General features: G+C 39.7%; 1 protein-coding gene across 1 annotated transcript in view; it reads left to right on the top strand.

Annotated features, from left to right (window-relative positions):
- KIF26B (kinesin family member 26B) overlaps positions 1-26,403 on the top strand; it is a 293,798-nt gene that overhangs the window by 10,267 nt on the left and 257,128 nt on the right. The window lies entirely within an intron of this gene.

The raw sequence follows: 26,403 nt of genomic DNA on the forward strand, positions 1-26,403 counted from the left end.
GTTGCCCTCCACATAGGAGAACTTAACTTACAGGCTACATGGTATATGTTTTGTTAGTGTCTAGTCAATGATTATATTCAACAGATTTGGTGATTCAGGAAAACAAACATCAAATGCCTTTTGAAAAATTACTTTATTCTAGTAAAAAATATTCCAAGACGAATTGAGTGTGGAACTGGAAAACACTTTAAATTTCTTGCTGGTGATATGTGTCAAAGCAACTGTGTATGCTGAATGTAGGATATCTGTATCCAGTGCAATATGACTGATGTAAAACATCCATCTAGCTCAAGGAAAGCTGGCTTTCTTTTATGTAGGAAAATTTTAAATTGGGAATGCAGTCTGTGTTTTGGCTTCCAAATTACCTTCTAGTGGGACTTGCTCCATATGTACTTATTTCTTACACATGTGTTTTGACCTGTGGATTTTCTGTGATCTATTAATAGCAAGCCTCTACTCTAACTTATATTTGCCTATGCTCCCTAAATCATATATACTTTGACGTGATCATTTACTTGCACCTGACTATTCACAACAGCTTCTCTATTCTGTGGACTTGCGCTGGAACAAAATTCTACTCACATGAATGTTTGGGGAAAAGCAAATGAAAGGAGACTTTGATATCTACCACAGTAAATATTTTCTTTTCCTGAAGAAAAAGTGAAATTTCACAGTGGTTTGGGTGTTTCAACTTTGTTCAGAGCTGTCTGAGCAGAACTGCTTCAGGAAGGAGTGAATTTCCCCCAAGCTGTGCATGGTTCGTTCCCTCTTTCTCTACTACCCTCAGAACTGACTGAAGATGAATGAGGATTCAAGAATACAAACCCTTGGTTTCTGTGGGCCTCTGTGTTGTTCTGGTAGGAATTTCCCATTCCTTTTATCACAGGTGTACTTGAAGATATGAGATTCCTGCAGTGCTGAGGAAGGTGTTTGCTTGGAGTCCATTATTAAAAGCAGGGCAGAACTGGCCTCTGCATGTTCCTGTCCCAGCTCCTGTAAAAGTCACCTGGGCAAACTCCTGTCTTACCAAAGCCAAACTCAGACTTTATTACGCTGAAGTTATTCAGGAGAGCAGACTTCTGCCTGCTAACTGATTGTCTGGATGATTACATGCTACTATTTCAATTGGACAGTTTTATTTTTCTGTGCCTCTTGGCTAAATGAACCTCTGACCTGTTAAGTGCCAAATGCTGAAAGAATTACCCGTTTATTCCATCCACCTGATGGACTCCAGCAGAAAGCCTAGTGCGCAATAAGGCAGCCTTGGCTTTAAGCATGTGCCAAACAATGAGAATAGAAGTAATTACTCTTCATTTCTCTATTAGTTTCACTGCCCATTTAATAGTGATGGGCAAAGAAAAACATTAATATCCTACTCAGCAACCAAATGCACCAAAGTGGGGGTTGTGACTGGTGTGTTTTCCTCTTTTCTAATAGTATCATTAAAATTTAACAAGTCCTCTAAATCATGTTAGTATTCCCAGGGTTAATATGCTGAGATTGCTGGCAGCATTCCCACAGGAAGAGTTAACAGTGGCTGAGGCTGTGTGGCTGGCATTTGCTGCTCAGAGGGAGGTGTTGGGACTGGAGAAGCCCTGGCACCAGGAAGGCACAATCAAGTCCTTGGTGACAGGGGGCATTTACAATACACATACATATTCTTTGCTATTTACCTCTCCCTTTTCACTCCCTCCTTGCTTTTCTCTCCCCATTAGCCCTAAAGCTGTCATTTCAGCTCATACATGTTAGATTTCTAATGGAAATTCTTGACAATGAGCCTGCATATGTGTGAACCTAGCAGGAAGGCACACAAGTGTGCTGGTCGGTGTGAGTGTCAGATTTAAGGGATTGTTAGACCATAGATGGCTTTTACTGGGGGTCGAGAAGGCTAACAAAGTGGGAGATGCAATTAAAATGGTATTTGTTAGAAAGGGATAACTAGCTGTCTGGGCAGGCTGAATGTGGGGAAATGATGGGGTAGCTAGAAGGCCATTAATGATGGCTTTGTAAGCAGTTCTGCAGCATGGATGGTAAGCCTGAATCCAGAGCTGTACTTTTAATATGCCTAATAAGACTTCCTTCTTTTGCCTGTGTGTCAAATCCATTTCTGAATAATGGATTTGACAAATTCTCTCTGGATTTGGGGTTAGATTTAGAGGTGGGTGAAAGAAGTTATGGTGGGTAAGAGAAGAAACTGGCTTTTGGGAACATTCTCCATCACCTTGAAAATAAGGCTCTGCAAGATTTTACAGAGTTGGCTTTTGTAAAGTCATGGATTTCAGTGTTCTGGCAAAGAGATTGTTTGGTGAGGAAAATGAGATGGGGCACGCAACTGAAATGCTTTCTCATTTTAAATGAACAGTTGGGGTCTGCCTCTTGTAAGCTCTTGACAAGAGCTTAATTGTTATTTGATGACATCTCTCCTTTGTCCTGTGGGGTTTTTTTTTGTTGTTGTGGGGTTTTTTTTAGGTTTTTGCGGTTTTTGTTGTTTTGTTTTTTTTGGTTTTTCTTACTGTTGAGTGTTTGACTTCACCATTTTTCAAATTCACCAATTTTCAAAGTTTCAGGGAGTGGGATAGGCACGGCAAATTGGCCAGTACATTTTGGTGTCCTAGAAGACAGAAGCAGCTGTGAGTATAGAAAAGGCCCATTACAAGGAGAAATATGGGGCTTTGAGAGGAAGAATACAAGGTGTGGAGACAGAAATAAAGTGGGGAATGAAGTTGGTCCAGGCAGCAAAACAGCAGTACTTTCATGGAACATGTAGCATGCTGGGGAAGCAGGGAGAAATGGGTAATAAACCTGGGTTCTGTGAAAGCCTGAGCTCACTTTAAAGTTTTGCAGAAATGATTCGTATAAAGGTTGTGTTTTGTTTTAATTTTTTCTTTAAAAAAGCTATTCCTAAATTTTTTTGTCTCTGTTTCTCTCTCTCTCTCTTAAAAGAGAAACCAGCAAGAAGCCAGAAGAATAGAAAGCATTAACACAAAGTTGTCTTTGGTTTAATGCACTTTGGTATTTTTCATTCTGAAATTTATTTATTTTTTCCAAAGGCTTAGGTGCTGGTGCATCCTGTGATCTAAAGATGTAGCTAGGTTTTTTTAAGGCTTTTTTTTTTTTTTTGTACATCCAATCAATTTGTTTCTCTTTTTACTGGTCACAAAATCATCTATGTTCCATAACGTCAGTTTGAGATTTGGTATGAAAGAGGAATTCAATTCATTACACTAGCAATTTTATCCAGCATAACAAATAAATGATGTATGTTTTAGTGCATCAGCAATAGGAATTAATTCAGTGTGGTTTTTCCTTTCCCTGTGCCTGTCTCTGAAGGAAAAAAAAAGTTTGATTTCCAGATTATTTTGAATTCTTATAGTGTTAAGCTTACTAATTCTGTAGTATTATTATACTAGACACTCGAAGGGCATGCTATTAAGTAGCAGTACTTGTTAATACTTTAAAAGCAGAATAGAATAGACTTAAGGTGTGAGAGGACAGCTAAAGGTGGGGGGGTATACATGAAGGCTGAATGCACTGGCACTGATGGTTCTAAATGAAGCACTTTACAGACTGAAGTGCTTTAAATTGCCATCCTTCTTTGTCAGTCCTACTTATTTGCTTCTTCCTAGCCTGGTCTGCTACTGTCTTGCCTGTTTAATATTCCACTTAAGTATAACAAGAGATGAAACATCCAAGATGCCTGTATCCTCCAGGAGTCAGCACTACTGATGGGAATACTTGTGTTAGCTGTTTATAAGCAATGAGCTAAACAGGGCTATAAAGAGGAGAGAGAGCAGGAGGGAAACTGTTGTGACTTCTCTTAATTTGCTGTTCTTTTTATCAGTAAAGGAAATAAATTTCGTAGTTTTCCTACTCCAGATGCATGTGCTCTGGATAATACAAATTGTTTCAATAAGCACACACTGCTAAGGCCTAGATAAGAGTTGTTTCTGTGCCTGAAATATCAAGGAGTAGAGTGTGCTATGTGGAAAGCTGGTGTGGAATCATGCTGCTGAGGAAGCTGTGTGTAGTAATGCGCATGGGTGACACTGATAAATGGCTCCTCTAAGCAGGCATCTGCAGCAAATTGTCACATTGAGACTTCCCAGCATACCCTAGACCTCTGCATGAATGAAATCTCTGTTGTGCCATTATTTACCCACCTCCATGTGAAATGAGAGGATAGGATTCATTGCTTCAGTGCAGCTTTTATATGAATTTGCTCTCTTTATGTACGTATGTGCATATATATTTCTTTTCCTGCACTTTCTGCAGCAATGGCTGCAGAACTCCTGGTGTTCTCTCACTGATTAGACATACAGCTTTCTGAAATGGATAAAATGGCTTTCAGGGTAAAGGACTGGTCTTTTACTCCTAGAAACCTAAAATTGAATGTGTTTTATGTATTCTGGTTTTTGACTAGACACGTGTAATTAAAGGTAAGTAATAAGCATGGTTTGGTTTTTGTTTTATTTTGTTGTGCCTGTTTTAGTAGAGGTTGCAGTGGCTGGGAAAGGCAAAAGTCTTGGATTATTTTCCTTTTTGAAGAGTCATAATTACTGCCTTCAAAGGACAGTGAGACAGTCTTCAAATCTATGTTGCACTGAAGTAAAGCCTCATCTTTCCCTTGTTATCACCAGACACCACTGATTCATGAGAAGAATCAGACTTGCTTTTTGCCTTCAACATACTTGTTTTTTTATTTTTTCCATCTTTGAGGTGATTTTCTAGGATAATCTGTCATTGGAACTGAAACTCTGGTAATTTAAGATTTGATTGAAAGGTCTCTTGAGATCAGGGTAGAATTTCTGGCCAATCTAGGAAAAAAAATAGGCAATCTTTTGTAGTTAGCATATGTTCCCGGTATATAAAGATCCCGGTAAGTTTCCTGCTCTTCTTAATTCCAGCCAATATGTCAAACTTCAAGGCTCTAAAGTGCTGTGAATTTACCTGCAAGGATATAAAATTATAACCTCTGACAGAGCAGAAGAACAGTGATACTGTGTCAGGCCAGAAGGACCTACCATGTACACAAAACTTGGCTCCTGGATTGCACTAACAAACACTTCAGCTGAAGTTTGCCTTCACAGGTGACATGGATAAATCTGACAGGGAGTTTGGGTGCAGCTGAGGTGAGGATGGATGTCCTGTCCCACCACCCTGCTGTGGTGTTGATGGCTGTCTCCAGCTATCTGCTCTACCCTGCTGCTGCAGCTCTCTGAAATTGTTGCTTCATTATTGGAACCCTTAGCTTCTTGCTTTCTTAGCCTTTGCCCTTGGGCTATTTCTGTATGCCTTGCTGGCTTTTAGTAAAAATGTTGAATATTTGCTGGTGATGTGGAATGGGACTTTTCCCATGTAATTTTCCATAGGAAAAGAACTTCTTTAATCACTTAGTGGCAGAGGACAGATGCTCTTACAGGTAGTCAGGTGGTTTGTAACACTAAGATGCTCACAGGAGTCACAGAATTTCACACAACTGCAAATATTCACACCAATGTAGCCATTACTGAAGTACATGCATAGATCTCATCTTAGTAAAATATTTGCCTCTTCTATTTTTACAGCTGAGAAGAGATACAGAGCAATGTGGTGAACTAATTAATTGCATAAAATTGTGTCCAGGTTTCTTACCTTGTGCTCCTGACTAATAGTTTTGTCCCTTTCTTGCTAATGTTGGTTATCCCATTCTGCAGCAGTTCTATGCTGACTAGGTGTTGGCTCTTCTGAGTCTGTGCAGAGAGGGAGAAGGGAGTTGTGGTTTGCATTTCAAAGCTGTCAGCCTTAAAGGAATTGGAATATGGCAGTTGAATACATAGTAACTAATTATCCAGGTATAACAAAAATTTATTTGGAAAGACCTTGACTTCTGATTCTTTGTCTGGTACCAGAAATTGGCTGTTAGTTTAACAAAAAAATATAAATTGCTAATGGGGTTTGGTGTGTTTTGTGTGATTTTTTTTCAAGAGTGTGTTTATTAATTCTCTTTCTCTTTCTTCCTACCTTGGACAGTTCATGTCTATGAATAATTTAATTGTCCTTGGCTGTTTGCTGTTGTGAATGGCATGCTGTTAGGCATTCTGTATTCATGTAGTATTTGTTAATGTTTGTTTTGTATTCTGTCTGCCTCTCTGCCTTTCCAGAGATCAAATGGATGATGCGAGTCTTGACAACATATAAATGCTATTAAACTGGATCTGAAAGAGCAGAAAAGGAGGCCTTTGTCATTTAATTAGCTAGAACATTAATTGGAATAGATTGTTCAGTGTTTTCCTTTCCAGTGGAGAAGTAAATGTTTGTGAAAGCGTTTTTTTTACTTTTCGTAAAGTTTGTCTTGAGAATATGTCTAGAATTTACAAGTAACAATTTGTGTTGGCTTGCATATCTCAAATGTGTTCTATCTCTGTTTTCTTTCCCTACACATTCTTTTATACTGTCATTATTCACAAATTTTAAACTGCAAAACCATTAGTTTTCAGAATTCTCTTTGTTTTCAGTGAGGATTGTATTGCTTTAACTGCTGTTATGATTCTCATTAAGCAAAAAAAAAAAAATCTATAAATTTTTTGTTTCCATGCTTTCTGATCCAGACATAAGCATTTTTATTAAGTATTTATTAGATCCTGTCAGTAACCTCATGAGCCTCAGGTTGAGACCTGGAGAGCAGCAGGCAGAAAGCACACTCCAAGATACTCTGTCTGCAGTTTTGCCAGGTGATTGGGAAACGAGGTTAATGCTTTATTGCAATCCTAGAGAGTGATCTCACTGTCCCTTTCTGACAAAGTTTCAAAAACTCAGAAACAAATCCCATGCTAAGAACAAGAAATAACAACATTTTCTATCATGGGTAAATTGCTTAATGCCTGCCTTCCTGCTGGCTGTTACCCTAAAAATTTACTATTGGTGTAACATTGAAATTTATCATCCATAATTAGTGTGTTAGAACGTATTTTGCTGCTCTAACAGCCTTCACTTTTGTAGCAATTTTGCACAAGTTCTTGACGGTTCCTGAAAGCTGTTTGTCTTCATATATTTCTTGTGGTGCCTACCAGCGTCCACTACGTGTTGCTGGGCTTCATAAAAACGTTGCATATCCCTCTAGGCAGCAGAGGGTCTTTTAAAGTGCCTCTGATGCTGGCTGCATTGAGTGCAGAGGAATACCTTTCCCCAGCTGGTTAGCAGCTATGTGCTCGCTTTGCTTGCCCTTTGGAGCCCAGCCCTGCAGCTCTTGCTCATGTATGCCAGCCAGGTGGCTGTGCTGCTGAGCTGGGTGTCAGTGCTGCAGTGTCCCCTGGGGGAGGCATGTTTGGAGACACCGTGGGCAGTGCTGGATGTGCTGCCTCTTTGTCTGTGCAATGGTTTGTTAGGCTGCCTTTAATTTGAGCCATCTGTGGCAACCTGCACGCTCTGTTAGAATGCTGTTTTTATGTCAGACTTCCAGTGGCATGCTGTGAGAGAGCTGGAGACCAGCACGGGAATTAAGGTAGAAAATTCACGTGAAACATACTGCAGTGCATGTACAATTAAGTGGAAAATAATTATGCTCATTGTGAACTGTGCATCCTGCACCAGACCCCATAGTTGTGTTTATTCTGTCAGCTGTAGTGACTCTGAAATGGCAGGGTGTAAAACAAGGGTGCAATATATCTGTAGTTGTTCCAATGTTTGTAAAAGCCCTCCCTTCTCCTGGGTGAAGCAGCATTGGACTTTGTGCTTCCCTTTATCATTGTCTGTTGCAGGATCCTTTCAGGCAGTCTGAGACTTGTAAGAGCACCCAAAACATAGAGCGGCTAATTGGCTCACAGCCTTTCCTTTCTTTACATGCTGCTCTTTCTCTTCCTGTAACCAGGAAACATACTGTATACCTATTCCCTTTAAAAAACTTCTATGCTTTTTTAACCTCTCTATAGCATTTTCTGCTCTCTTTTGATAATTTTATTTTCTCTAACTAATGGCTCACCTGGACAGGATTGCTGCTGGCTCTGTGATTATAGCAATTAACTCTAACCCTAAGGAAATGGCTTGCTGTGTTGCCTGGCAGCCAGGGTCTGCAGGAGCTGGTAAAAACGAATGGATCATACTTCACTTTACTTTCATTTTAATCTTGTTATTGATTTTTCAAGGAAATCAGCTTACGGTGAAGGATCTTGTCCATTTTCAGGTTGGCTAAGCTATTCCAAAATCTGTTGACTTGATTTTTCAGAGTTGCAGTGAATTTCTTACAGCTTACAGCAAATCACAATGGCTTTGGTTGTTCTGTAAACAGAGCCTCTTTAAAGAGTTAAAGGAATTGAGAACTACAGCTAGAAACATTGTCATAACAATCTTTTCTTCTGCTTATTAGACTTGATTCTACAGTGGTTAGCTAAGCCGTAGTATTATCGTAGTGGTATAGAATAATGAAAATCCAGTTTTAAGTGAAGTTAGGGCCTTGGGAATATGTTGTTGTCTTTAGCAAGCTTGCTCACACATGAGTAACTAGCACCAGATGTGTAAGCAAGAGTTCTGAATGTTGGAATTGAGCAGTGTGTGAGGAGGTATCGGAAAGCAGGCCTCACTCTGTGCACCAGGTGCTATCAAAGAGCACCTCACAACAAACATCAGAGGCAATAATGTGAACGAGCTGTCTGAGCTGGGGTGGTGTGGCACAATTACATCTTTGTAGGGCTAACCTCAGCCTGCTGAATTGGCTGTATGAGAGGCAAGGTAGATCTGCCTGGAAACAAACACAGGGCTAATAAACCTACAGCTTGTTTTTGTACCTCCATACCCCCTATAATCATTCTTTTGCCAAATGTCAGCACAGATGGGAAATTCAAACCAAGCTCACTGTTACTTAGTCAAACCTCCACTTCAAAGCAGAGTGGACTTTAGTGTTAAATCAACTTGTTCTGGTGCTCGTGCAGTGAAATGATGAGCATTTCCAAGGCCAGATATTGTACAGCCTCTTGGACCCCTCTTTACACTTGCTTTTGCAGTCCTGTGCTCTCAAGTGCACATTCTTGCCTTGTCTCATGCCAGCTATTACTTTTCTGATTTATTAGTGAACTTGTTAGGGAGCTAATGTGGCAAAATCAACCCCTTCACCAAACTCATCATACTGGCAAAAAGGGAGCTTAATGCATTAAATGTTAATCAGTAAATCAGACCTTGTTTCATCTACAAACTCTTCCAGTCTGAAGGTATTTGTGTTTCTTAGAGCCAAATCTCCACCCAGTTGAGTGATCAAGACATGAAGTGCTCATCTGACATCCATATACTTGTAAACACTGTGACTTTACATATAGCCACAGGCAAGCAATATTTTTTCCCCCCACAGTTATGAGTGCATGAAGAAAAAATGTGCTCGTAACTAGAGGGAGAAAAGCCAGATTTTCACAAATTGCAGTCTTAGTTATTATACTTCTATTATCATTCCTCATGGAATTTTGTTGGGTTACTTTTTAAGATGATAGAAAGATGATAAATTTAAATGAGAATGCCTACCCTTAGAACTGGTACACTGAATTTGTATGGCAATGCAAGTAGATGGACAAGTGCAGTATTGACAGTAACAGTTTAAATACAGTGTTTCATGCTCTACTGATGTGTGGTCATGGGTGACCACTTGCAGTGACAAATAACAGATTATGTATCATCTAATCGAAGAAAGTCTATAAGAAGGAAAAAGGTGCTTGAAATCCATAAATGGGTCTTACAGACATATGAGATCCCCCTGCACATGCTGAAAAGATGGGATTTAACCTTGCTGAGACTGAGGTGTTTGTGCTGGGCTGTACTGGTGTCTGTCTCCTACAATCCGACATACAAGGCTTCTTTTCTGCAGCCGAACAACATGCAGAGCTTTACCTTGATCTGCTTTTCCTGTGGCTGAACAGCCTTCTGCAGGTGTCTGCTTTTGGGACAGATTGTGACAATAGGTGTATGGGGCTTGTCCAGGTTCTGTGTTTCTGGTCAGCACAGGCAGTAAGCCATTAAGCTCCTCTAGAGCATGTGCCTTAGCTGTTCAGAGCTTCAGCCTGTGCTTTTGATTCACTTTCTCTTCATTCACCTGTGGTGGGAAAAAAAAGAACAAAGTGCAAGTCCCTTGGCTGTCACTACCAATCATACTATGGGGTTTAGTACAATACAGGGCTGCTTCTACCTTTTAGAGGTATTTCATCAAATTCAAGGAATCCTAGGAGTAGAGTAAACATTGATCTGTTTGCCTTACATCATCCACTGTCCTTTTGTTAAAATTTCTCTCCCATATACCCAGTAACTCTGTCCCAGTCTTTTTTTTTTCCTGAGATTATAGCTATTTTGAAAACTTACAAAAAGACCTAAAGTTTCTTTGAATAACGTTTTTGGTAAAAATGAAACCATACCTCTTATGGTCAAAATTTAAAGAGATAATGGGACTAACCTTAGACCTGTCTGCCAGAAACTGAGCAAGTATTCTTTTAACTTGGAATGATTCTGAGCTTGGTCTCCATCCTTGTCTGTTTCAAGACACAAATCCAAAAGCTCACTTACTGCAATTGTCTCTTGGGCCAGAAGAGTAACTAGGGACTGGCAAGGTAGGAATGAACCCTGACAATGGCTTTCCCTCTCCGAGTGGAGATTGGTGCTCCCACCACTGCAGGTACACACATATGGTATAGGAATGTGGGTCCTAGATACTCATTTTTTACCTGGACAAGTCCTTTACAGGCTGGAGTTGCCTGGGTTTGCTGGCCAGAATGACCAGTGTTGTTTTGATTCCACAAGTAGCTGCTGTCTTGCACCTGTGAGACCTTGGTGAGCATGTGTGATGGAAAAAGGAAAGGCCAGAGAAGGAGAAAAAATCCACCCCAAATTTTATTCACTCCTGTCAGTTTCTAATGTCTTTTGAGCTGCTTCCTTGTAGCAATGAGAATCATACTTAATAGGAACCTTTCTGTGTTCAGACAGTTTAATTATTCAAAATGCTTTAAGACTTTTTTAAATATCAGGGCAACTTCTAGTAATAAATACATTAGTTCAGTTTTCAAAGTGCACCCAAATAATTCACAAGTATTAATGAATTATCCTCCAGGCTTTTGTCTGCCCTAGGGGATACATGACTAGAGATCAAAGGCATGGAGGAGTGAAATGATTTGCCACAGTCACAGAGAGCATGAGAAGTGTGATTCCCAGGACCTGTGTATTAATAACAAAAAGCAATGTGTCACAGTGAATAGTTCCTAACCTGCTATCTGGAAGCTGAAAATCTTTCTTACAGTAGCATTAGGCAAATCTTATGGCCTTGCACAAACTGTGTTACCTACAAGGTATTTTTACCTTTGTTTGCTGTGACTTCTTTGTGTCTCCCCTAAGACTGTAAATTCTCATTGGGAAGAAACCCTGACTTTGTACAGTGTATGGCATAAGGGATCCTGATATTTTTTAGTTATTGTTTTAAGCTGTTGCCTCTAAGTGCTACCAAAATGTGAAACATAAAAGAAATACAGAAAAATTTTGTTATGTTATTTCAGGTTTTACTTTCTTTAATGTATTTTTTGCATTACTCCTTTTAGCACTGTGTGTGTCTACAGTGCTTTAGATTGCTATAAGGCTTCATATTCTACATGCTTGCATAGAATATTACTTTCTCCAGTCTAGTTGCTGCTGTTATACAAATTAATTGCTCAAACAGCAGTCTCTTTCAACTTCTTTCATTTACCTTCCTCTTATTTTGAATTATGGAAGAACAAGGTCGATTTGACTTAGCTAGTGCTGCTCTACTTTTCTTCTTTTTTTTTTTTTTTGATACACTGCATATAAATGCACTGACAAATTTAAATTATCCTCGACACTAATTTACCATTGGACCAGGATCCACTCTACGCTATTGTATCCTGTAAAGAAAGAAGCATGTGTTAATGTCACAAACACATCCTCTCTCTGAAGGCTCTGTAGTTTTAAGCAGCCTGCTTGCCTGGGTAATGCTTGCTGACACTCAGAATTTTGCCTTCTAATTGTAGCAGGGGAAAATACAACCCCTGTCAGAGTCAGTGGTGGGTCAATGGAGAACAAAGGCAGTCATCAATCCAAGGCCTAATTAAAGGCAATGGTGCCAGGAAATGATAGGGAATTCAACATCCTGACACTCAGACTTCCCTAATTGGACTAGTGTTCTTTATAACTGCCCTGTGCCCCACTCCATATTGCCCCAGCTATGATAGCAGTATCTCACTCTGTGATGAGTGTTTTGCTTTGCTCTTGAGTTTGAGGCAGAGTTGGACAGAGGATCCATTAGCAGGGATTGCTGTAGGTTTATACTCTGTCACTTCACTCTTTTTTGGTAAAGGCTCAGTTTCTGAAGGATAGTCATAAACTAGTCAATACCCTACCATAGTTGAGAAGCTCGTAAAAAAGGATGGTGTAGTTCAGAGAGGAATATGTGAAGGCTGTTGCTGTTCTCAGGTTCTTGAAATGAGAGAGCTAATACGGGAAATTGTACTTTTGGATGGAGGAGATGACTTTGGTTCATTAATGATTTCATTTGAAGTGTTGTAGTTTCTACTCGATGAGATTAAAAGAAACTCACTCTGAAGAACTTAAGACCAGAAGAGGAGTTTAAACAGCCAGTATTTGTGACCAAGAAACAAAATTGATTTCTGCATCCTGTAACTGTATGATGAAGTGTAGCAGTTGCTGCAGGAATCTGAAGAAAAATCTTACAAACACTATATGAGTTCTCCCTAAGTGTAAATCCAATAAATACACGTTAACATGAGTCGTGCAGTATGTTCTAGTTAACTAATGTTTAACAAAAGTTAAAAAGAAGATGCTCCTGCAGAGCATCTTAAGGGCAGAAGAGAAATCTCAATTGAATCTTCTGTATCTTTGCAGAAGTATATGTTTTGAGCATCAGACGAATTGTACTTCTGCAGAAATTTCTTCTCTGGCTCTTGTCTATTGGGCATCTCTGTAAAACAGTGAGAAATAGTTAATTCTTTCTTTCATGTTGAAAAACCTGCTTGGGAATGAAGTGGAATTAAAGTCTGGAAGAAATGTCAAGATCTAGCTTTTTTTTCTGGACATGAAGATCTACAGCTGGGGACGAGGAAAAGATTGTGGGTGGTAAATTGCAGCATGTCAGAGTTGCTATATAGTTGATACCACCATGCTGTACAGCTGATTTGATTCTGAATTTTTGCACTTGCATCACTTGTAAATCCCTCCTTGGCTATATAATAAGATGTCATAGTACGAGCTAGTCAACAGTAAGTAATTTCGTGAGCTTCAATGGAATGTTGCACATGTAACGTTGTTATGAAACAATTAATGAGAGATGCCTCTGCCTGAATTAGGTGCAAATGAGACCATATGCTGAAGTCAATACTACAGATTTTATTTAACAATGAATGTGAGGTAGAGAGAAAGAAACAGAAATGTGGGTATGAGTGGGGAGAGAGAGAGATGGAGCAAGTAGAAGACAGTCACCGCCTGTGGATCCAGAGGCATCCTGTTGATCCTCTTTCATCCTAGACTTCTTGGTGGTGGTGGGGATCCCGAGGTCATTTAAAGTTTTTGGCTATTTATACATTTTAACAAAGGAATTAATGCTCATTGGCTACCCAGTTCTGTAATGCTAATTAGTCCACACACTCAGCTGTTCTCTCCTTTTAGGTTGGTGGGTTTCTTGGGTCAGTGGGCCGTGAGTTGTTGGTGGTGATTTCCCCCTGGGGGAATTACATTTTACCCAGTCAGAGCTGATTCAGCACTGTTGCTGAGTTGGCTTTTCCTGTGGCCCATAAATTCTGCATTTTTTTTATGTCCATTATCAGTGATACATTCTTCTCCACCAGCTTTGTTAACCTCCCCCTAGCTCTGAGATAACACCTAGACAATAGTACCACCTTTAATCCCAAATTCCTGCTGTGGGGGCTTATCATACAGTCCAAGTTCCCTTCTGTGCTTATCTCATGGCAAAGTCCTTCTGTAGCCTTAACAGTGTTTGAGATGGGCAGCTGTACTCCCTGGGTCCCTATCCATATACCAGCATATTTCTGAAGGGCTGGGCTGCAGGTTAGGCAGTGGCATTAGTTTGCCCCTGGTAGCAGGTGATGAGACAGGAACATTCCCGTGATCCAGCTGCCCGTCAGAGTCCGCAGAACATGTGCCCAGCTCAGTTTGCTCAGGAATGTGAATGTATGGTGCAGACAGAGATGGTTCCCTGTAAGTGTAACGACTTGAGATCTCTTTTTTTTTTTCTTTTCAGAGAAACTACAGGATTATAACCACATCTGTCTAGCTGCTCATTGGCGTATTTAAGTCAGCTGCCCCTATGACTCTTATTTCCTGAGTATTTATTAACTGAGAGTTGGATGCTACTGAGTAAGAGGTATTCTTCACTGTGAAGTGGAAATACCATTATAAAACAGTATTTAAAATACAGAGAAATGCAAGCTATGCTGTTAATAGCATTTTTTTCACCCCAGAGCCATGTAAGTATTTCAAGAATAATTTAATTTTGTACATAGGTGAAATAGATCTGAGGGAACTAGAGAGTCCCTGGACACAGAAGAAGTTCAGTCTCAGGTGTTTTCTCCATGTCCACCATACCTGACTGCAGAATAAATTCTTTAGATGAAAGGACATTGAGGGATGCACTGAGTAATCTTTTTCCTTGTTTTCTGGTAACAACTGGTGCTGCTGGCACTTCTAAGCACTTTTAAATTGCACAAGTCTTAAAGCAACAGAGCAATTTTTTCTATACCCAGAAATTCGAGTGGGGTTGTTTTCTCTGACTAATCACAGTAATGAAAGTTAATCTAAGTTTGAACTTCAAACCATTTGAAGAATTACTAATAAACACAATTAATAAGTGGGTTTTCTATGTATGTATTAGAAACAGTGTTTCTTTGTATGCCACTTAAAAAACTTGTAAATGTTTCAGTTGCCTGTTATAAGAGGTGTGGAAAACTCTCCACAGACTTGCCTGTCTCCTCAGCAGCCCAGCCTCCTGCAAATTATATACCTTGCAGGGAAGCATTATTAATTCCAGTGGAATGGCCTGTGGCACAATCCAAATCTGTTTATAATCCTTCAGCACTCTGATATTACTTATACTCCTAACTAGAAGGATCAGAGGCATTTAGAGGGGGAAAGATGGACCCACATTTCAGTGTGATAAGCACTTTGAAAAAAGAACAGCAACTGTTCCCTGTTAAATATCTGCAGTTTAACTCTGTCTAATGGCAGAGGAGTTTTATAATCTTTTGCAAATTAAAAAAATAAAAATTAAAAAATATGTCTGCTCAACCAGCCAGTTCCCAAGAGATGGGGGGCAGGGTTTTTTTGATCTACATGGTATTCTGATAAACCAAGTTCTTGGTTAGATCCATGAACCTTCTCTCAAAAAAAAAAAAAAAAAAAAAAAAAAGAAAAACAAATTTTTTTTTTTTTGATGGGAGGGGGAAGCCAAGACCAAGCCATAATGAAACCATAATGTTGTAGCCCAGGTTGTCAAAGGCTGGTACATCATTATTTATCTTCTTAGGCTGATGAGTTTATTATTATGTTTTTGTGTGCTCGAATAGGTTGCCATGTACTGAGACTTAATAGCTGCATATTAGATATGTGTATGTCTATATTTTGTGTATTATATATACATATATATATAAAAACATATATATACACATGCATATAACATATATATGTTATTTAGCTACAGATCTAGCCGAGTAGCAGGTTTCTTTGAGCAGAAGGACCAGCTAAATTCAGAACTCTTTTTAGTTGGCAGGTCAGTAACACAGCTTTGCTTCTATCTGGCAAGATAAGCTTTCACTGGCCTCATTCTGTTTTTCTTCTATGCAGTGTGTAGCAGATGGAATTGAATCACAGGGTTGGCTGATGTATCGTATAGAATGCAGCACAAGATACAGGTCTGTGTAAATTCTCCTAAACTTGGTGCAGAGAATAATGCTGACTGGAGTAAAACAGGATGAATAGTTTTTTGGATAGACTTTAGAGGATTTGTAACCTCAAATGGAGAATTCCCTCTGGCTTTTGAGCTGATAGGGTACTTCAGTTGCAACTGAGTTTTTCTGGTGCAGTAGTTCAAAGGCATCCAAATTACAATTGGTCCTTGTTGTTATTACTTGTAATCTTTATACATTAAATAAATCAGAAAGCCTTCTGATGAAGTGATGATTTTTCATCGTCAATCTGCATCTGGGAGTCACTGCACAATATTTGGTTGATACCTGCTATTGTTTTGTGGCATTAGCAAGGCTAACTCCTGCAAAGAATCTATGCTGCTTTCTGCTGTTGCCAAGTCACCAGTTGCACTTCAAATTGCATTTTGACTGTTCACGTGAAAGTTTGGGTTGTACTGGTGGCTGTTTACTCCTATTTTGGCCCTGAGTGGAAGTGGGCAAATGAGAAGTTTTCAGTGGCAGAATATGTCAGGTGAGGACCAAGGCCTTTCCATGCCAGCACTTGACCTCATGCTGGATGTACATGTTGGAGTGGCATTTGCACAGGGTTATTAATTTATGCCTACCTTCTTCTGAAATATTCTTTTTGAATTTGTATTACTGACAAAATTGATATCTTCTTTCTCATATGTATTCAGATTTCCACTGCATGCCTCCTAACCTGTAGCCATCACTGAGCTTTTAAGCTCATCTGATTACAATAACATTTCTCCTTTTGGCTGTTTGCCATTAAAAATTGGTATTTGCTGACACCTACACAACACTCAAAGCTGAAGCTCACTGGTGTGAGCTATGAACACTTGCTGTCTGTCAGACACAGCAGGGCATTAATTAAAGGAAAATGACAGGCTCCTTAACAATGTTGTTATATTTTGAAGGGCGAACTTAATGTTATCTAGTGTCTTACATGAGACTCATGTGCATAATAGGGCAGGTTAGGATAAGAAAAAATACAGCTCATTGAAATGGTTTATGAAAGTTTGTTCACAGTGTCATGTTCTTTCTTGCTTCATTAGTATTGGTTGAGTTGTCTCCTGCTTTACCTTACCTTTTCATCCCTCTCGGGCAGACTCCATCATGTTGGCTGTTGTATTTCATTATTTGCATCTCATGCTGAGCTCTGAGTATCTGTGGAAAACAGGGTCCTGTAATGGTGTGCACTATGCACGCTGAAGAAAGGACTGCTCTCTGCACTATGATAGCAGCAACACTTAAACTAAGTAGAATGTCTGAGGGTGTTGCTCTGAGTATTTATTCTCTTGCTTGTGACATGGAAGTACTGTTTAATCATGTTACACTAGTAGTTATTCACCCAGACAGTTTTCTGTTCTCAAAGATTTCTAACACTTCTAAATGCTGTGTAGCCCCAGAAAAGGGGCTGCCAAGCCTAGAATGTGGTGTCTCCCTATGTTTCCAGACTGTGCAAAAAAACCTCTTGAAGGATTTTAGGACTGAGGCAATGGGATGGAAATGAGTTTCACAGAATTCCCATGGAACTTTCTCCAAATTCCAATGCCTGAGTTTCACTGCCTAGAGTACCCCAAGCAAAGAACCTATTATATAAGGGCCCCAGGAAACTTAAGCTGGTTTATGTTTTCTACAAAAATCTTCAGGTGAAAGATGTAAAACTTGGATGTGCTGTGGTTAAACTGTATTACTACTCTAACTTATCACCACAATTGTAATAGCATAAATGGATTTGATGATTATGTCAACATGAATGATTTGACATGGTAATAAAAAAATTAATTCTAAGCTGTAAACTGTAAACACAGCTGCTTATTTAGTTTTTATTGTAGAGCCAAATGAGGGATAAAATGTTGTTAAATGGATATAAACTTCTCCAAGTCTCTGAACTTGCAATGAGTAAGCCATTGGGCAAAAAGAGATGTTTGAAGAAACATTTTCTACTTGTTTTTCTTTTCCTCAAGGCACCTGCTTTCATAACTATAGGGAAATTTTACCCTGAAAGGGTTATTTACCACCTGGATCATTATAGAACTTTAACTTCTAGGATGTTTCTAGCCAAAGGCAAGAGAAGGTAGCTTTGGTAAATGGCTTATAATTCTAGGTCTTGCATCTTTCACCCTACCCTGTGCTTAGTGCTCTCCTCTGTAGACACAGGTGGAAACAAGCTGTTGGGCTGAGAAATAAAAAGCCATGAAATGCTCTCACAGGTTATTACCTTCCTTTCAGATTAGCTAAAACTGTCAACACAATCAAACCCTTGTGCTTGTGTGGTGACGGCTCTTTTCTGGGGATTGTTTTTCAGTAGTCAGTGTGTGTGGCTACAGCTCTGATCGTGCAAGCAATTGAACTGTCAGGGTAATTCTGTGCCAGTGTCTGTGCAGGTTGGTAATGGTTCCTGGCTGTAGGTAAGTGGTTCTTGTGCTCTCAGTGCAAGTGCCAGCTTGACCTGCCAGCAAGCCCTTTAATCTGGTCTTCTTCCTTCCTTGCTGTGGTGCCCAGAATTCACACAGCGTGGTGTGCTTCTCTTGTAGCATTCCACAGTTTTTGCCAGTTTTGCTGGCTGTGGGCTAGCTGTAATGTTTGGGCTTTCCACTAAGCACTGGGGAGCTGATCTGTGTCCACATATGTTTGTCAGCTTGGTACCCTGTATTCAGAGGCAGCACAGTGTTTTGGCATCTGTTTTGTCGTTTGGTATATCAGGAAGGTACGTGATGTGTGTGTTACTGCTATGCTGTCAATACACAAGCCCCCTCTCCTGCTCCCCACTTTTGTGTGAACCAGTGCATGGCATTTCAGCCTAATTCTGTAGTCTGTAGTCATAGTAGCGTGACTCTTTCTGTCTTTTAAAATCCATGGTAGGATGACTCTGTGAGGAAATCCTTGATTTGTGAATCAGAACACTTTGTCTAGACTCAGGCATAGCTTGCTTCTTAATTCTCTGTGGTCACTTGGGCTAGAGCAAAAGGAGTGCAAAAGGGTGGAAATGATTATTCTGTATTTTGTTTGGCACAGCCTGGTGCTAGTGAAAGTGTGTAATGTGCAAGGCAGCAGGGAGCACAAAGTGCTCTCAACTTGGGTAGATTCTGTCATCACTGGTGTCAGATAATCACATCAGATTTTAATACAGACCTGCTGGATTTTCTATTGTTTTCTTTCAAATGTCTATAAAATAGAGCCTTTTTTTTTCTCCCTGAAATCAGTGCTATGCTGACTTTAATGCCTAGTCTGCTGCTCGAGTACTGTCTGAAGAAATTCCTAAGGCTTCAAAGAAAGTTTTGCTTGGGTGAGGATATCAGCATTTAGTCTGGTGGATAGAGGTATAAAGGAAATACTTTGGAGGAAAGGTCACGTGAGCTGGGGATGTGTTGCCTTTGCCCGTGCTGTTTAAAAGATTACTTCACATGCAGTGCTTCATCTGCGTGTAAAACAGCATTAAGTGCTTTACTGCTGTTATCGTGTGAGCAGTAGTAGAAGGGAATTACAGAAAGGGGTAAAAGGGAGTTTTGACTTGACTTACTGTGAATCCTTAATCAGGTGTTGAGTGAGTGACTAAATATTAACACCTTTCAGGACACTAAGCACTTATAAATTTTGCCTTAAATTCCTGTAAGAGTACTTGGCATGGAGAAGGCAAAAGCAATTTGTTATCAGGGTAGGCATGCATTTGAAAAGGGTTTGTTGATTTGAGAGGCAGTGCCTAATCAGGTGCAATGATGAGCTAAATTTGTAGTTCCAATGCAGCTGTATGTGAGTAAAAGTAAACAAATGCTGTTTTCTGGGTGTTTGAAAGGAGTAGGCGATCAAATTGCAGGTGTTACCCACTTCCAATCCTCCCTGACCCGTAGAACTGCCACCCAGCAAGCCCCTCAGTGGTGGGCTGATCCTAGCTGGAAGGTCAGCCCCTAAGGACCAACTTGCCTCCAGCAGGATGGTATGGGAATCGAAGGGCAAAATCAGATAAAGACAATTTAAGAAGAAAAAAAAAGGATCTTCCCTCACTTTCACCCTGAAAAACAAGCAATGCAAAATGTTGTTGTAATGGGTTCTTTTTTGGTAATGTTTTCTATTTGACAGTGCTTATGGATACAGACTGTAGATACCTGATTTGTACAGAAAGTAGGGGTGTGTGATTTGTACAGAAGGAAAGCCTGTCACTTTATCTCCCCTTTCAAATACTAGGTTATCACTTACCCTTTATCTTTTCCTTATTTTAAGTCTTGTAATTCAAGTGACTTCCTGATCACATTTCTAACCCTGCTTTTGAATGGCAACTGAAGAACATGGTACAGCCAGGTATCTTGATCTGTTCATCTACTCAGGTAGCAGTACTTGTGGGAAAAATAAGGCATATGAACATCTATATTTGGAGGCACAATTTTATTTTTTATCTTCAAAACTATGTGAACAAGTAGAAGTAAAGAAACAAGGCTAAAGTCCACACTAAGTTAACCTAATCATCCCGAGTTGCTGAAAGGTTCTATTTTGGGTGAAGTTCTAGACCCACTCTCACTTTAGTTCTGACTTTGAAAAAATCTGAGTAATGAAATTATAATTTCCATTCTTTCTCATGACAGAGCTAGCTGCAATTACACAGAAAATACTGTGTAAGTCCACTGCCTGTGGGCTTTCTCAGCATGCAAAATAATTCTAAACAGTGGCTTGCCTTTAAAAACATCAAATGCTATTACTGGAGAGCCTGTATTCTTCAGAATAAGCAAGAGGGCGTAGGAACGGAAGAAAAGGGTCAAATTGCCTGCAGCAAGTCTTGTGCTTTAGGTAGTGATGGACTGGCAGGTTGTCAAAACACAGACGGATGCTCCTGTAACATATGAACAACATGACATCAGAATGAATGAGCTGTGTTCTGCTTTTCCAGCCTCCTTCCACCCCTGTCGAGTCATTAGCTGCATTGCATAATTTGTGTGTGCGAAACATTTTATAAAGTCAGTATGGTACTTGTCAAGCTACCTGTCATTATCCCCCTTGTAAGGCAGTTCTGTCTGCTCCTACTTTGTTCCCCTCCCCTCGGGAGGTACAGCACAGCTGACTTGGATTTCAGTTTTAGTTGGTGCCTAAAATTGCCCCTTCTGAAAGACATTGGTTGACTTTTGGTGGGAAAAATTCTTGCAGAGCTGGAGATAGATCTATTGGTAAACTAAGACTTAGGTGTTTTTGGACCAGCAAGAGAAGGGTGGTCGTGTTTCCTTCTTCACTTGAATGACTCTAACTTCATTGAGTTGAGTGTTGACAGGAGAAATGAATCTCTCCCTTGATTACATTCCTTTTGATTTTGTTGTTTATTTTTCTATCTTTAACTTTTCTCAGTTCTCTTATAAAAGTGCTGTACACTTTTGCTTAGAAACACATATTTTATGCTTTTGGTAGTCTGAAGAAATCCTGTTGAATTTGTGGGTTTTTTTTTAGTATTTAAACTCATGCTCATAAAACCAAATTTTCGTCACTGTTAAAATTTAAAAAACAAGATGTTTATCTCTTAAAATTAGCAAGTGACAGTTGAGGAGGACTCCCTACATTCTTTGCTGTATCAAGTTGTATCTGTGAAGAGGGGATGGATGGCAAAGGCTGAGAAGCTTCACTGCTGATGAAAGCTGGATGCAGTAGGTGAATTTTCTGGTGATGTTTACTGAGTGTTCTAGGACCTTGCTTACAGCTGTATTGCAAAGAATAAAAGATACAGCAAGACACACACACACACAAATCATAGGCAAAATTGGGTCCCAAATACGTGTTCACCAAATTTTCCAGGCCTTTTTATCTCCGTCTTTCCACTCTGACAGGTTTCAAGTACAAATGTCTCAGGCATTTGAGAATAGCTCCTGTCAGTGATGTGGGCAAGCCCCTGTGCTTCCCATGTGTATGCAGGAGATGGTGAAGTAGCCAGCTGCTCTAATTTGAGTTTATGCTTATTTCTGTCTAAGTGGGCATAAGTCCCTGCAAAAAAAAGGGCTGGAAGTGTTCTCCAACTGAGGAAACTGACATTGCAGTGTATTAAAGTAACAGAAATAATTGGGCTGTCACTAACTTTGTGCCTGGAAGGCTGAGTGTGCCAGCAAGGGACAAGGACAAGGTAGGATGTGAAGGTGTGTGTAAGGTCAAGGGGAAGGATACGCTGTGGGAATCTTGAGGGAGGATGAAAGGGCTGATGGAATTATGATGTGTTTGCCTGGAAGCGTGAAGCATAGAGCTAGGATATGTGTGGGAAAAACATTGGGCTTGGATGCAGGATATGGGGAGAGGAACAGGGGACATCCAGGTGCTATAGGGTGTTTTCAGCTGCAGGTTCTGTGTTGGCCGCTTCCCAGACTGCTGTAGACCGAGCTCTGGCTCTGTTTCCTGCAGGTAAAAGCAGACAAGCACTGCTTGTGGCACAGCCTCCAGAGTAATCAAGGCAATGATATTTGGTCTCATTGGGTAACGAGCTGTTCGAGGCTGCAGGAAAGCTGTTTGTTGCTTATGTCCCTCCAAAAATGCCATTACAGGGACTGAGTGCCATGGGACTACTCATGCTGCTGCAGAACCAGTGACTTACTTGCCTTCTGTAGAGAAGGTTGTCAAAGTAATTCACAAATGAGTGTGTAGTGCTTAATATTATAAACCACACCAGAAGATTCATCTTGAGAGTAAAACCCAGCTACAACAAACATCTTAAGTCAAAACAAGGCTGGAAAGATGCATTTCTAGAGCAGCTGAAATCAGTTTAGGGAAGTGACCCATCACTGTTTGAAAATGTGGTTTTTGGTCTTTTAAGAGCATTTATTGGTCTTCTCTAGCAGCAGATCCTTCTCTGCACTAACATTTCCTTTTGCTTGTGTGTGGCACTTCTGTGTTGGTGTGCTACAGCTCCAGATCTCTCCTGTAGGCAGTATGGTTTTCTTGGCAATCTGTGATACAATTATATGTTGAAGCATGCAGTGAGAGACTACTTCTGGCCAGTGATAAAATGACAATGATTGCACATAATTGCTGAAAACAACTTTGAATTTTATTAATGAGATACTCCAAACAACATCTTGTAGACTATTGTCTCAGTTAACAGCCAATTCGTAAGTTAAGTGTTGTGTAATTTACATTTATTTCCCCTATTTATATTGAAATGACACTTGCTGTCCATAATTACCCATCCTCCAGATACAAGTTGTTGCTTTCAGTTGCTGTTTCCTTTAAAAAAAGTGGCAATAAACACACAATTTAGAGTTGTATTGATTAGTCTCACCCAGGCTATAAGTAGAGTTTTTATTATGCATCTGTTTCTCTACATTTTGGGAAGGCTAGCTGCAGGCAACAAGAATAATTCTAATAAAAATTAAAGTGGTAAGGCTGGTCACAGGGAAGTGGTTTTTTAAATAGTGGGAAATGGTAGGAATCTTTCTGGTCCTGATTCAGCAAAGATTTACATACATAACTTTCTATATTGTGCTATCATTAGGACTATTATTTAAAGAAAAATGAATAATGAATGTGCAGTAAAAAAATGGAGGAAACTAATCTTAGCAGAGAGAAAAAATCTAAATTGTCATGTCAATTTATGGTGTGGCTTGGCTTTACTCCTGGGAGGGACAAACAAGTTGGAGTGACAGGTACAATGAGGTGGTTGTGGGAATTCTTGATCTGGTAACTTGCATATGAAGTAATGTCAAGAACATGTAACTTTCACGTATCTGTTGAGGAATAAAAGATTTCATTATGTGTCCTGCAAATAATGAATAACTTCGCCCCAAACTTTGATGCTACTGTTTACTTTCAGGGTCAGGTGGAGGGGTAAGCGCTGCTGGTTCTTCACGTGTCCTAATTTTGGGTAGGAGGGCTCATCAGCACTCCCCCCCCTCCTTCTTCCCTTCTGTCTTCCTTGCAGTGAAGTTACGGATGTACTGTCCTTGTATGAGAGTTCCTCAGTGATACTGAAATCAGCTCACCTGAGTGTATTTCTATCAGCTGACCCTGTTCTGGAAAGGAACTGTGATCTCAGGCTTCTTAAGGTCCCTTTCAGTCAGAGGGAGGCTTTGATCCTATTCTGTGATTAATGCATGCTTTGCCCCCATGTTCCAGTGATGCTGAATCCAACCTGAGGAGCAGGAATTATTGTACTGGGTTATTGTAATGCTTCCCTTCTTTTATAGCATTGCTTTAGCAAGTTTATTTTAGGTTGAAGCTCCAGTAGTTGTCTGGGATCAAAACATTAGAAAAAGCAGTTCTCCTCCTCCAACAGAGCAATAGAGGAGGCTTTTATGTGCATAATTTCTTCCCATAAATATTTTCAAATATTATAGGTTTGAAGAAATATAGCCTATTGCAGGAAAATGAAGGGAAAATGAACAATTCCAGTCTTTTTTGCTTTGTTCATCAATGCTCTGTGTTTCGGGATGGAGGATATGCTGAGGTAAACTTACTGTTTGGAGCTTACTTTCTCCCCAGTTGTGACAGACTTAATAGAAATGCATATGATTGAGTGATTTCTAGTTTGGTTTGGTCTCCCTTCCATCAATTGCTGCCATACCTGGGGAAGTATTACTGCTGGTTTCCTGCAGGTGGTGTTAAGTGTTGTGGAATGTTTTGTCTTGCTGCAGGAGAGGAGGAAGAGATATTTCAATTAAACAATTAATTTTTTCTATAGTGAAATTCTAATGCTAACAAATACACACCTAGTGCTAGTGGAACTCCATCCACAGACTTGATATTGCCCTCTATAGTGAAAGAGCATGCAGGAAACTTCTGACAAGGATCTATCTTCATTGCTGAGCTGCCTTCAGATTTCATTTCTTGGTAACTAAAATTTGTATGTTTCTACAAAACATGCATGTCTAAATTTTACCATAAGGAGTAGTATATGAAATAATCCAACTATTTGCTTAATCAAGTAAGTGATCATATTCAAAGATACTTTTGCAGAGGAAATGCTCTGAAATTAATCTTCTCATTCCCCGACCTCTGCAGGAACTGATACCTTAGTTGATGTGGAATTCACATAAAGCCTAGTATAGGCTGAGGAAAAACAACTGGACAGTCTTTCTCACTTCCTTCAATGGCACACAAATGTGCACTGTGCAGTTTTTGTGAACAGCAGGGTTGGTAGACAGATGAATATCTTGCTTCTCTGATGAATTACAGGAATGTTTCCACAGATGCTACCTGGTGCAATTAAGAATGAAAGGTACATTTCTCTCTCCCCCCTTTCTTTTCGTTCTTCATTTGCTGCTGCTGGCTTTGCCTTTGTGCTGGCTTGCTCAGGAGGAGCAGAAATATGGGATTCAGAAATGCACTGCTCAGAGTAAGTGTTCAATGTAGTTGTCACGTCTTTGAAGCCAATGATAAAATTGATAGTGACTTTTTTTTTTGCTTTTGAATATATGAATAAATTTGTTGATGGTTTTCTCATTAGGGAAGTCTCCCAACAGTGAGTTTAACAGCTCTTGTCTCTTACCTTCTCCTTTAAACAGGATCTCAAGAGCAAGTAGCTCTTGAATGAGAAAAAATGTTGCTCTTTTAGCGGACCGAACTGGTGGAAAGAATGGACTGAAGCACAAAAAGCTTGCAAGTCTGATTACAGGGATTAGTTAATCAAACACTGAATTTATGCATTTAATCATAGTTTCCTTCATCTATTTCAGAAGGCTGCAGTAGCCATAAAAATGAAGGATTTCTTTCAACTTTGCAGGTAGCAACGTTGGAAATAGTTCAGCTGGTTGGGTCAGTTTTGAAGAAACAATGCTATTCAAGAGGTCTGTAATCAAACAGGCCTGCAAATAGTAATCACTGGGTAAGAAATTATGGTCTCTTTCAGACACAGGGAATATCTAATTAATCCCTGAAGCTATGGGTGGGCTAGAACCTGCTGTGATGTCTGGAAGATGACACCTTAGGTGTAAGTGGGCAGGAGAGCAGGGGATTAATCCTTTATTAAAAAAAACAAAGCAAAGTGCAGAAAATTCAGATGAAAAAAACCTCAAACAAAATACAAACCATATTTTTTCCCCCCAAATTCACTGTATAATTCTTATTCAGTTTTCTTTTGTGAAGGTCAGTTTTTGAGGAGAGAATGAGAGCTGGATGCTATCATTCATAGTGTTAAGTATCTGTCAATCGAGCAAGCCTTGGATTATTTTTATTAATAGCTGTTAAAGGCTATATGTAGTAATCATGGGTTTTATGGTACTGGCAGGGGAAAAGAGCAGTCTTGTGCACAAGGCATTTCTGTGATTCAGTTACCTTAGTGTAAAGTGTGGGTTGAAGCCTTTCAATTTAGTTTTGACTCCTAAATGGAAATATGTATGCTTGCCTTAAGTGCCCTGTTGCCCCCCACACTTTTCCCCCAAAAAATCTTAATTGTGAGTATCCTCAGGACATCTGCAGGGCCAGAATGCCTTGTGTCACATGGAAATTAACTGTTTTTATACATAACTGATGTGTGAACATGAGTCTATGCCTTTTTACAGAAAATTTTAGTTTTTCTGTTTCCAGGAATAATATTTAG

This window comes from Lichenostomus cassidix, chromosome 3, assembly GCF_008360975.1.
Source record: "Lichenostomus cassidix isolate B80296 chromosome 3, HeHo_3.0, whole genome shotgun sequence".
Lineage (NCBI taxonomy): Eukaryota > Metazoa > Chordata > Aves > Passeriformes > Meliphagidae > Lichenostomus > Lichenostomus cassidix.